A 13,323-nucleotide genomic window follows, 5' to 3' on the forward strand; every position below is an offset into this window, starting at 1 on the left:
TTTCCTGCAGGTTCCTTTTCGTTCGTAAACTCGTTAACTCGTAACTCGTTTTGCTATCCGTGACAACGCAAGCAAGCTACCTCGAGGCCTGCGCTGCCATTCCATGCGGCGTAAGTAAAAGCAATTTTTTAAAACCAATAAGCTGTCTCGCCTCTCCATCGCCAGCCCACCTGACGTCCGATTAAATTAGTGATCCTCTGGTCGGCTCCGGCCACCCGAGACAAGAACTAATGCATTTGGTGGATTAGGGTGGAGCTCTTGACAGCCAAAGGGGTGTATAACCACTGTAGCCTTTCTGGATCTGCTTCTGTGGCAGGATGGCTCAAGCCTGGAGGTTCAGTTCCTTTTCCTTAGAGTTAGTGCCATGTTGCCAAGCACAAAAGGCCTTGCACTTGTGATTGATCAACTCTTGGATCTCCTGGTCATTCTCATCCAACCAGTCTTGATTTTTCCTGGTAGAGAATCCAAGTGTCTCTTTACAGGCAGTGATGATGGTGGCATTGAGGGCACCCAGCATACTGCTGACATTCTCCCATTCCTGTTGATTGGAATTCACCAGTTTTTTGTTAAGGCACTCATGGAAGACATCTTGCTTGGTTGGGTCCTTGAGTCCTTCAATGTTGATCTTCCAGCAGCATTGCTTCTGCTGCAGCTGCCTTTGGGAGCCAGTTTGAGTGAAATAACCTAGTCGATGAGTGGATTATGATCAGTCCAGCAGTCATCAGCTCCTAGCATAGCTCGGGTGATGTAGACATCTTTGCAATCCAAGGCATGACCAATGACATAGTCTATTTGTTGCCAATGCTTAGACTATGGGTGTTGCCAGGATATCTTGTGCCTGTTTTCCTGGCAGAACAGGGTGTTGGTGATGGTGAGTCCATGTTCCGTGCATTTAGTCAAGAGGAGGATGCCAGTGGAGTTGACTTTTCCTTTTCCTTTTCCTTCCTTGTTGATGGTTCCATTCCAGAGGTTTCTTGCCATTGGGACAGCTTCCTTCATGAAGCTCCAGGGCTCCATAGGACTTGGTGCTGCCATGTAGCAGAGACCTAGCTGGTCATCTGAGAAATCCATCTTCTCTCCTGGGCCCTGTACTCAGCCTCTGGTCCTTGCTCTCTGGGCTTTGCCCTGACACTTTTATATGGGAGGGTTCCAGGGTGATGTTAACTGGGGACAGTTCACAGGTATCTTCTCCACTTGGACTGGGAAGGACAGCTCAAGGGGAGACCCTGGGCTGGGGTTTGGGTGATGGGGAGGCCAGAGTGTGAAGTTAGTGTGGAGACAGATCAATTCCTTCATGGCAACAGCCTCAACACCAGGCCACTCTGCAGCCCTTCACTGATCTCGCTGCTAATTGCAGCTCCTCCCATGTCCTCAGTGATACTGCCTGAGAAAGAAAAAGAAACTGCACAAGGCTGGGGGCCCCAAGCAAGGACCCCCATTGAGGAATCTGTGACAGGGTTCCTTTTTAACGAAAAGCAGTTTCGTTAGGGAAATACCAAACCAGAGCTTCAGGTGGTGACACTGCAGCTGCTTCATAGGCCTGTGTGAGTAGGGAATTACTAGATTTGGATCTGGATTCAGCAGATTTGGATGCCAGTGATTTGATTCAGATCTCCGAATTGTTTTTCCGCTTCGATTCAGAGCCGATTCGGAGATTCAGCCATGGAGTATAATGGGGAATCAATGAAATATCTATAACTGTTGTTTTTTGTCTGATTCAGATGAAACCTGCAGGGCTGGTAGCCTCTGCAGAGAGCATAAAGCCTACCAGGTATCAAGGTGATAGGTGCAGGGCTTTCTGGGAAACTGCACCTCAAAGTCCAGAAAGCAAAACTCATGCCACGTGTGTGTTATACCACAGGGGGGCTGAAAACTGCAGGGGTGGTAGCCCCTGCCAAGGCCACACAGCCTGCCAAGTTTCAAGGAGATAGATGCAGGGGCTTGGGGTAAACTGCACCCCAAGCTGCAGACAAGTAAAACTCGTGACATAGGTGACAGTGTGTGTGTTAAGGCACAGCAGGGTGAAAGCTGCAGGCCTGCTAGCCCCTGCTGAGGCCATGAAGCCTGCCAGCTGTCAAGGAGATAGGTGCGGGGGGAGTCTGGCTTTGGTGGGTGACATTGTGTGTGCACTAAGGTGAGCCCTTACCGGCACTGGGCCTCTACACAACATGGCAGTGTGCCCCAGTGAGGCTTACTCCTCCCCTACAGCCTCAGTCTGGTCCACTGCTTTACATGACAACCGATAAAATAACTTAGTGACTGACTTTGCACTAGCAGTAGCACCAGCAGCATCTCAGGTAGCCAAACTGTCAGAGAGCCCTTCTTTCCTCTCAAGTATTACCTGCTTCTTCTCTAGCGTGTCTGTTAAGGTGTGCTCTCACTCTGTGTGTGTGTGTGTGTGTGTACTTGTGTTCAGGTGCGCCCTCACTGGCGCTGGGGCCTCTGCACAACACGGCATTGTGGCCCAGTGAGGTCTCCTCCTCCCCTACAACCTCAGGTCAATCCACCACTGTAAACAACGGCAGGTCAAAATAACTTAGCTGGCTCGATACCAGTAGCAGCAGCAGCAGCAGCAGCATCAAAGGTGCCCAAACAGACCTGTCACAAAGCCTGTTGTTTTATAAAGGAATTGACAGCAAGAAATAAAGATGTTGTGTTGGATATATGATGTTACTCATGGTCTGTGATGGCTTATCTTGTGTTGTTATGTCCATATGTTTATTATGAAAAAAAGGAATACCTAAAAATATATATCTTAGGAAGCTTCCAGTTTGAAAACCCCTTTGTCAGGCTGAGGAAGTACCTGCAGTTGGTGCATCTCCTGGTCCTGGATGAAAGGAATAGTAAAGAAGCCAGAGGCTGGTCTGGCACGCAATGCAGGCCAGAAAGCCAGGCAGTAAAAATGGAAATGGAGGAGTCAGGGGGTGAGGGACAGGCTGGGGTAGTGGGAGGAGAGGGATGTAACAGCAAAGGTAAAAATGCAGGGGTATCTCTGGTGTCAGATGTCTGGCAGGTCACGGTGTGTCTGAATTTATGGAGTCCATGAGTTTCTGTACCTACTACCTAGGAGGCTGATGAAGTGCATGCATAGACCCAGCTGTGAAAAGTGGTTTGTAAATCCCTTCCAGGATCAGGCCTGAGAGACTGGAGACAGTGGGTTTTTTGTGAGAAATGTGCCCCCACAAATAGTTGGGTATTCTTGTCTTTGGTATGTAACAGCTGCTGCTGGATTTGCAGCAGGGCTCAGGATCCCTGCAAAGGCAGAGTGGGAAAGTTTGCAGAAAGCTGTTGCCTGCAAGACTATATGCATCTCAGCCCTGGGGACTCAGCCAGGCTCAGAGAAGGGAAGGCGCCCCAGGACCACATTGCTCGGGGAGGAGCCACCCTACAGCCTGCCTGTGAAGTGAACCTGCCCTTAGTGAAGGGGAGAAGATAACCTGGTATCCTTTTTTTCCTCTGTGAGGCAGAAGGACCCATAGGGAAGAAAAAGGGAAGTAAGGAAGACTTGCCTAGGAGGGCAAGGTGTTGATCTGGGAAGGGTCTGGGGAGACTCAACTGAGAACCAGCCTGGGGCTGGGTGGTTGTTAAACCCAGGGTTGTTTCAGTTATCAGCACTAGGGCCCTGTCTGGGAACTGGAGAAGGGTGGTTTTGTGGAGCAGGGACAGTGTGTGTTTCTTTGCAGATACCACCAACAGCTGGAGCAGGAGATGCTGTTTCCCATGAGGCTCTAGCAGATAGCAGGACTTTCTGGAGCAGCAGCACCAGCCAGGGTTATTGCGCTGCCAGTGTGGAGAGCTTTAACCCTGTGTGCTCCTGCTAAAATTCACTGGAGTCTCAGTGTTTAAGCTGGGGAGTTGTACTGAGGGTGTCTTTGATTCAGTTTGTAGAGGGTTTTAGTTAATTGATACCTGACTTCAACAGTTAAATTACTGGTATCCTGTTCTGCTATTAACTTCATTCATGTTTCCTGTTTTGTAAATAATAAACTGTGTAAACAGTGTAAATAGTTAGACTGTTTGTACTCTAGTGTGTGGGGAAACCACAAGAAAGCACTCTACAGAGAGGCGGTCCCAGCCTTAGGGGCTGGGAGGTTGACTAAGGCTATTTGATACCCCAGGACCCTGAATCCGGATGTGGCCACAGGTAGCACTGTGGCTAGGGCCACAGATAGATTCTGGTGTGCAGTTTGTGGGGGTACTGGAGACTGTTGGCAGGTTTTGTGTTTTGAGCTGTAGGAAGTTAGCTTCTGGTGATGCGGTTAGCAAGGTTTAGTGCTTCTTTGAATTTACAAACCACTTTTCAGAGCCAGGCCTATGAACTTTGCTTCATCAACCTCCTAGGTACAGAAACTCATGGACTAAATATAGACATTGGATTTATGACACACCAGATGTAGTAGAAATAGACCACGACCTATTGACACCCCAGGATCCCAAAAATTTGGACATGGCTGTGGGTAGTGCTGCCACCAGGGTTACAAGTGTGAGCTGCTTGGCTTGTGGGACCAGGGAGAAGTGTTTGATGCAGGTCTCTGTGGAGCAACAGTTGCACCATTTTCAAAGTGTGTGGAGGACCCAGCACTGAGCCAGGACACCAGCTGGTCCAGTGAAACTGCTCCATGGATGGATCTAGCTTTTTGAAAAGTGGGGTGCAGATGGTGAGGTGCATCATCACATAGGAAACAACACACTTCTTTCTTCAGTTAAAACTAAACTAGAAGCTGTACTAATATACTAGTGGCCTAGGGCTGGATTATTCAGTTTAATAATCAGCTCCACTCAGTCAGTGTTTCAAAAGGACAGGCCATGATGGTCAACTACCCCTTGCCCTCTTCACAGAGACTTTCCTCAGAAAACCCTGCTCTGGGCCCAGCTGATACATACTCCCAAACCGGGCTGCTAGGATAGAGTTTACCCCCTTATCCCAACAGGGCCACTAGCCACCACCGTTCCCCTACCCAACATGCTTGAGGTCTCACTGACCCTCCCCAAGCCGGAGGCATTTTGCAAAAACCCTTAATATAATGCAAGGGGGTTACACTGAGATGTCAGGTGTTTCAATGTTGGGGTGATCCTGGTAGGTTCCTGCATCTTGCACTCATGACAAGCAGGCACTTCCCAGCAGTTTATCCCAGGGGAAAAGCAACTCATACCCTGCAGGTGGATCCAACCTAGGAAATAATGTGCTCAGCAACACCTGAAATTCCTGCAGGGGAGAGAGGAGAGGGCTCTTTGTATCTACAGGATGGGGAAGCTGCTCTGCCAGTAGCCCTGGGTGTGAAAAGGCCCCTCAGCCCTTCCCTTGCCCTGCAGTCAGCCAGTGACCCTGCCTGAGGCAGAACCTTGCTGGTGGTCTCTACAAGGGAAAGGCACCTGTGCTATTCCCCACCCTCTGAACCAGCCAATCCCTATGCCCCTGTCCTCTCCCTAAGAAAGAGTGAAAAGACAGCAAGAAAAACCATGTTTTTGTATGGGAAAGTCCTTACAAGGGGACTCTCTTGCCCTGAATTGTGTTATTGGTAGGGACAGGTGACAACACTTAATCACGTGACAGTGGTAATGACTCAGGTGATATTATTAACAGTCTGTTGTAGATTTCCTTTTAAATATTGAAGGTTGCTATTTTATATAAATATACAGTACAATAAAACCCTACTGCCTTGTGGGTACTCCTTGGTTGGAAACAGGCAAAGGGACATCATCCTGAGAGAAAGGCACCCTTGCTGAGGTGTTAGACAGTCAGCAGCAGCTCTATCTGTTGCTCTCTGGCAGAAGCTACAACCATGGAGGCACTGAACATCTGGACTTGTTCTGGCCCTGTCTCTGTGGTATGAAGTGGCGGTGGTAGGTCTATGGCAGCCTCCACTCCTCCATCCTCTTGCCTAGGTATATGTGCTGACGGTCTTGGTGTGATGGTTGTATAAACCTCTTCCATGTAAACCATGATCCAGAGGATCGATGGTTGCCAGGACAGTACAACACCAGACATGCAAACTGGCGCAGCCCTGACTGACTGGTGTTAAACTGCATCCTCCACTGCTTTGTGGACCTTTCTTGGTTGAAAAAAGGCTAAGGGACCTCACCCCAACAGAAAAGGCACTCATGCTGAAGCAACAGGTAGTTAGCAGCTCTATTCAAGTTGCTCTCTGACAGCAGCTACCACTTCTCTGTCACCGAATGTCTTGACTTGTTCTGGCCTTTGGATTTTGGCTCAGTGATCTAACACGGGGATGACAGGTCTATGGCAGCTTCCACTCCTCCATAACTCTGTCTAGGTCTTGGCAAGATGGTCACAGGGACTGGAGACAGGCAGAAGGGCCCTGAGGCAGATTTCCAAGCAGCCCTGGTTAGGGATGGCCTGCTTGCCTCACATGAGAGTGGCCTTAGAAAAAGTGGGTCAAACAAGGCTTGCCTCACTGCTGACATCCTGGATCAACTGATTTTATAGACCAAATTTCTTGTTGGAATATTTGAACTCTGATCCCTGGATATGACTTGGATCTGGATTCAGATCTGAGGAAAATGGCTTTGTCAAGTAATGAGCTTGAACGTTTCAGAATATATATTGTAGCTCTTTCGGAAACTGAGCTCTGAGACACAGGCTTCATAAAGGAGAAGGAATACACCATTTCCTGGCATGGCAAACCTGAAGGAGTAAGGAGAGGGCATGGTGTAAGTTTTGCTATCAGAAAGCAGGCAAGGCTTTTTGAGTAGCTGTGATATCTTTTGTTAGACCAACTGAGTAAATGGAAAAGTTTTTAGCAAGGTTTCGGGTTCAGTCTCCATTCTTCAGGCATAGGGAGCCTCTTCTATTCTGAGACTGTCCTTAGACCAACATGGCTACAACGAAAAACCCAGTTGCTATGAGAAAGGAACTTATGTCATCATGTGAAGTGTTCATACATCTATTTCAGTCTCCATATGTACCATGACACTTCATATTAGACTACAGAAGGGATTCATCAATCTCATCAGTGTCTATTCTCCCACTCCACAAGCTAGTGATGAGGAGAGCAGCTTCTATCAACATCTGGAAGAATGATCAGCTGGATTCCCTGGTAGGAACCCATCCTAGTACTTGAAGACTAATGTCAGCCTGCGCCTCCTCTTCCCAGCAGCTCCCACACTGCTCCATGTTGCACACAACCATGGAGCGGTTCTCACCAAAGCACAGGTTGAAGTGGAAGGCACCGCAGATTCAACGTGAACCTGTGATGGGATGAGAGGCCAGTGTGGCTCCCACCATGAGCAGGGTGGATGTGGCACTGCTTTGTGGAGGGCAGGGGGATAGGGCCTTGGGGCCAAGACTGACACATGACAGGAGCTGGGGGCCATCGTTTATGGCAGCAAGGAGCTGGCATTTGCTCTTATCACCGATTCCTTCCAGTCCTGGTGTCACGTGCTGGACATGGAGGGGCATCTGATTTGGGTATTTTCCTCCGCTTCTGCCTCGGCTGCATCTCAGGTGGCTTGGAGCTGAACTCACAGCTTTTCCTCCCTATGTCTCCTGCTTGGTGCTGTCCGGGGAGGAGAGAAGCCAGCAGGATTTCCCTGGTGCCACCACAGTGCTGCCAAGTTACTTGCCCTGGTCCTGTGATGGCCATGCAGGCTTTCATGACAGGCTCTAAGATGGACAAGGTGAAAGGAGACAATCACCGCACTGCACTGCCCTGGGCACAAAGGGTCTGAGTCCATGCACCTGGGCCCGCATAGGGCACAGAGCCTCACAGGGCCTCACCTGGCACTCCCCCTCCACCCCCACCGAACATGGCCCACCCCAGCACCAGGGCATGGCAAGCCCGCAGACCTACCATTCCCCAGATGGACATATTTGGGGTCGCTCTGGGCCCTGCCTTATCGAGGATGAGAGCCTGTTGGGGGAAAGGATGAGGGAGTCAGTACAGGAGACATGGGCCCACATGCCTGAACACACATGGTAGCCACTAGCACAGGCTCACAGGCACATATACACATGTACATGCACTACCATCCCTCACACAGACATGCACAGCACACAACACTGCCCCAGCACACATGGGCACACACCACCAGAAGGTTGTCTGGGACTGGGGCAGCAAGTATTACTTGGGGTGCAAAGGGTTTCAGGCCAGGACATGGCCAATTTATTGGTCTTCCCAGGCCCTGCCGGGGTGTGCAGGGCTTTGGATTCCTCTGGCCCACAGTTCTCCTCCCTGGAGCCTCCACCTGGACCCTGCTCTGAGGGCTTCTGTCCAGCCCTAGGAGAAGGAGAGGAGACAGTCACCATGCCAGCAGGGCTCTTCCCTGGCCACTGAGGATCTGAGCCCTACACATTTGTGGGCCCCATAAGGGAGGGAGCCTGGTGGGGGCTCCACCTGGTGCCCCAGCCCCTGGATACGGCCAACCCTGGCCCTGAGGCACTGCCGCTCGGGTGACCTACCACTCCCTGCACAGCCAGTCTGGGCAGCTTCTACCAGTGCCTCAGGGTTTTGGTGTGGAGCGGCTATATAAGGGAAGAATGGGGGAGTCAGCTCAGGGAGCAGCGAATGCATGCTGGGGACATGGCCTCACATGCATGCACACACACAGGCCAGACACAAGCATGAGCTCACACGTGTATGTACACACTACCCCACTAAACACACACATCCCCCCTGATGGACCCCTCTGCACCCCAGATGCTTCCCTAGGGCACATGGCCATGCCCATGCTACCATCCCACAAGCATACACATGTGCTCAAACATGGAGCCTGTGGGCAAAGCCCTCCATAATGTGTGCCTCAGTTTCCCCTTCACTATAAGACATATTCCAGAGGTCCTAGTGCTAAGAGATGCTCGGAGGCAGGAGACATAGGAGTCCCAGCCTGGCTCCTCAGGGCACCTAGGGATGTGAGTCCCTTTAGGGAGAGCATTTTAGAGTTCTCAGCCAAGGCAGGGCACAAGGAAGATTGGGCATGGACTAGATTGGGCCCCATGGCCAGGGCAAGTATTCATACATGGCAGGGCACAGGACACTGTCTGCTCCCAGGACTGCAGCCAAGTCTCTGGCTGGGGGTTTGTGTCAGGTCAGGGTGCAAGCAGGGACAGGGAGGGCCCAGCACATCATCACCGTCCTGTCCAAGGCTCAGGGCACAGTTCTGCCAGCACCTCACAGCCACTCACCTGGCTCTTGCCCCTGGGAACATCACCTGCCCCCATGTCTTCACCCTCTTCCCTGGGACATGGTGGGTGCACCAGCAGAGGGGCCCACACCCAGACTGGTCTGTGGGTCTGCTTAGGTCTTCTTGGAGGAGGCTGCGGGGCGAGCTGTGCCTCAGATCCTGCAGGTAACTGGATCTGGGATAGCTGGAGGAGAAGAGCTGCTCAGCAAAAGCCCCCTTAGGACCTCTTCCCCCCAGGAGTCTTCAAGCCACTTCCTGCACCCATGGGGAAACTTTGGGGCCTTTCTCAGCCTGTGCTGACCCAGCTCCCAGACCTCCCACCCTCCCAATCACCAAGGGGCAGCCCCAGCAGACCTGTCAATAGCCAATGGCATCACTGTTACCAGGAGAGCTCTGCTCAGCCTGTGCCTGGGTATGCAGAGGGCCCCCAGGAGGACTGTCAGCTCATGCCCAAGCCACAGATCACAGGCATGGTCACAGAGCTCAGGAGGCCTCATCTCTCCTCCCCACCCCCAATATCCTGCCCAAATGGCATCAAGCAGAGCTCAGCTGAGTCAAAGACCTTGGGCCTAAGAGCTAAAGCCACATGGAGCCAGGAAAGTGCTGCCCCAGCCAACAGGAGAAGCACATGGTAGCCCCTTGCCAGCAGGAGGCTGGAACACCGGGAACCCTTTGCTACTGCCATGCTGGCCTCACAGCTTGTTGCAAAACCTCAACGTGTTGCCAGCCCCTTACCCGCACTGGGCCGCCTCTCCGCTGTCTCTCCCAGCCGCTCGGGTCAGAGCAGCTGGTCTGAAATGGAGGGAGAGAGATGGGAGTAAGCAGCCAAGGGCTGGGGCCATGAAGCCCCAGGAAGCCGAGCTCTGTGAGGGCAGCAGGAGGCACTGGCTCCGGCACCAGGACAACATTTCCCTTTGCAGCTGGGTCTGGGACTTGTCCCTCCAATCACTCACCTTGCTGCTGTGCTGCAGGCACAGCCCTGGGTCTTCCTTACCTATCATCACTATTACTTATTCTATTACTATGCTATTACTTATTCTATCTACTCTACACCACTGTCTCTATCTACTATTTATCTCCTACTTTTGTCTGCTCTCCTATCTACTCTGCTATCTCTAAACTCTCTCTACAACTCTCCACTAACTACTCTCTATCTGCTGTCTCTAATCTATGTAATCTAACCTCCTAACTTGAACTCTCTCCACCTAATAAAACCTCTCCTACACCTTAGCTGAGTCTCTTGGGTTGCGCTGAGACTGACCAGAAAGCACTGGTGGTGAGCTTTTATTCCCTGCCGGTCCCTGGTCTCCATGGTGATGGACTGACACGGGAGCTATATCACAGCTTGTGTCGGGCCCTGCACATGGCAGTCGGGCTGGGACCCTGGGCCACATCCTGCCTCCCCACCCCCCAGCCATTAAGGCCTCTCACTGTGCTCAGGTGTCCAAACACAATCTGGTTCTGACCCCACGGTTAACACCAAGCGGGTCCTTCTCCTCCTCTCCATGGGCAGATGCTGGCTGAAGGCTCGGATGGGCACAAGGAGCCGTGGGCCCAGTTTCAGGGTCTGCAGCCAGCCGGGGGGTGGACCCTGAGCAGATCAGCGAGTCCAGCAGAGCCGGGCTGGCAGGGCCCTCAGGAGGGCTTGTCTAGTCCAGCCCCTGCTCAGGGCAGGATCAGCCCTGTGTGAACCCTCCTAGACAAGGCAATGGAGGAGCTGGTTCAAACATGCTCAGTAGCCCTCAGGCAGAGAAGACAGACCCCCACAGCAAAGGAGCGCCCCCCCACCCCTCCCGTGCTGATCTGACGGGGGGCCCCCGCCCATTCAACGAATTCCAGAGCTTCCCACAGTTGCTGGGCTCATGAATTGTGAGGGCTTGTCCAGACCAGAGGTTCTTGGGCTTAGGAGAGAATGGGCGTACTGGGCTACAAGGCCTGAAACAGCCATGATACAAGCCACTTGCAGGAAGGGCAGTCTGAGCTTCTGGCCTGCCCAGTGTGGCAGGGGCCAGTCCGTTGTGGGGCATCCTAATCCCATCCTGCCAGCTCTTCAGGTCATATCCACTAGTCTGGGGACCCTTCCCAAGCCGTTGGGCCGTCAGGTCTCACAGCCGAGAAAACACCCTCCTTCTCTACGTAGTCATCTCTGCTCCCTCCCAGGAACTGAGGCAGAAACGGGGATGATGTAGGTCCTTCTACATGGGCTGTCAATATGGTCCCCTGATGCAGACCCTTTCTCCACTGATATTAAACCTCTTAGGTACTTATTGAAATCCATGAAAAGGGAAGCATCTGTAAAGATTATGGGCCAGCTGCACCTCTGTCTCCATCCTGGTTTCTCTGAGTGTTCCTCCTTGTGTCTCAGGCCTCTTGCCTCTCTCTCTCCTGAGGTCAAATCCCACAATCCTCCCACTTGCAGACTGGGTCCTGGGCTGCAGCCCCTGAGGAATTGCTCTCCCATCAGATGACCCTCTTCCTTCAGATCCCCACTGACATTCATGAAGCCCATTCATTCATTTCATTCCCATTCACTGCAGCAGGGATGAAACTTCTTCAATCAGGATCCTAGGCCTCAGTGGGCAACCTGTTGCACACACGCATCCTGCCCCCCACTACAGCTCACACCCAGGGCCCCAATCCTGCACACACCTGCACACGTGCTAAGCTTTCCCACCAGGTGCATCCACGCAGGGCCAGGCACACACATTCCTTCCCCACTACAGCTCACCTGGCCCTGGCACCACGATGGAGGGACCATCCTGCTCAGCGGGTCACTGGGAGGTCAATGTCTCTGCAGAGGCTTCATAACTCAAAAAGCCTCAGCCCCAAGAACCAGGAGTTGTAGGGTAGGATGCAGTGCTAGTTCTGGGTGAAGACCCAATGTGGCTGTTTTCATGCTACAAACCAAAGTGGGTTTCCAAACAGGCAGAACCTCAGCTACTGCTGACAGGCAGGGTATCCCCTCCTAGGGGCCAGCCTGTTGTATGCCAGCCCAGCAGGTACAAGGTCAAGCAGGGACAGCATGGGGAGCTGTGCAATGCCGCTCACCCCACATGGAGCTGATTTGCTTTGTCACTGCCATGCTCCACCAGCTACAAAGGGAGCATCTATTTTTGTGCAGAAGGCTAGTGGGGCCCTTTCTTCGCTTGTGTGTGAATGGGAGGGGAAGGGATTTCACAGCCAGCCCCTTCAGCTATTGCTTGGAGTCGGCTAGGAATTTCTTTTTCAAATGTTTTCTCAAGAAAAAGAGCTTCTTGAAGGAAAATAAAGCATTTGCTTCCTTTAGCAGCACCAGCACTGCCACAAACTCTCCAAAGTGGAATTTTTGAAGGGTTTCAACAAATCCAGTGTCCAACCACTTTCTTCTTCTTCTTTATTGGTAAAAATCTGTGTCCTTTCAGTTTTCTAAAACTGAAAGTATCTTTCACACACCTGAAAGCTGCCACCAGAGGTTTATGGTCAGGGGGAACAAATTATGCAAATCTGGAAAAATATGGCTAAAATTCATACAAATATGAACTGATGGGAGGACAGCAGGCAAGGAAATCAAGAGTTAGTGTCGTGATTCTTAAGCAAGGGCTGCAATACACACAGGTGCCATGAGATCGTTTTATGGGTGCTACAGGTTGCCTTGCAATATCACTACTAGTTCTGCCAGTGCTTGAAGCAAAGTTCCCTTTTTCCTTTTCTTGTACACAGGGACTACATTTGGTTCTCACTCACTGTGCAGCGCTGTCCCCATGGGGACTAGTTTGGCAAGCACATGTGGCATTCATTCCATGCACAGATCTTTCAGTATTTGGGGAGGAAGATTATCCCGGCCTCCCCATTTGGTAATATGAAACAATGGACATTTCCCCCACCTCAGATTCAGCCTTTTCCACAGCCACATTCTCCTTGTCATATGGTACCAACCATTGTCCCCAGCCATGTCCCGTATTCAATTATTTATTTGGGATAAGCTTGGTGCTATAGGGAGGGCAATCTTGGTCCTAGAGATGACACATCCCAGCCTTGTGGGATGTGTCCCTCTGGTCCTTCTACCGTAAGATAAGGGAAGAACAGGAGACATGGTAACAACAGGCTGAGGACTCACCAGATCAGGGAACAAAAGACTTGGGCTTGTGACTTCACAAGTGAATCTTATAGATTCATAGCTGCTAGGGTCGGAAGGGACCTCAA

The 13,323-nt window shown here is 51.5% G+C and overlaps 1 protein-coding gene across 2 annotated transcripts in view; it reads left to right on the forward strand.

The window, feature by feature from the left end:
- The window catches only part of LOC106737887 (C-type lectin domain family 2 member L), a 97,367-nt gene that overhangs the window by 20,051 nt on the left and 63,993 nt on the right, over window positions 1-13,323 (forward strand). The window contains exon 7 of one of the 2 annotated variants that reach the window (XR_009461914.1): window positions 11-2,663. The exons of the other annotated variant lie outside the window; for it this stretch is intronic. The gene's annotated coding sequence lies outside the window, so the exon portion shown is untranslated. Of the gene's footprint in view, window positions 1-10; window positions 2,664-13,323 lie in introns of those variants that run through there. 2 annotated transcript variants of the gene reach the window in all.

This window comes from Alligator mississippiensis, chromosome 4 (genome assembly GCF_030867095.1).
Source record: "Alligator mississippiensis isolate rAllMis1 chromosome 4, rAllMis1, whole genome shotgun sequence".
Lineage (NCBI taxonomy): Eukaryota > Metazoa > Chordata > Crocodylia > Alligatoridae > Alligator > Alligator mississippiensis.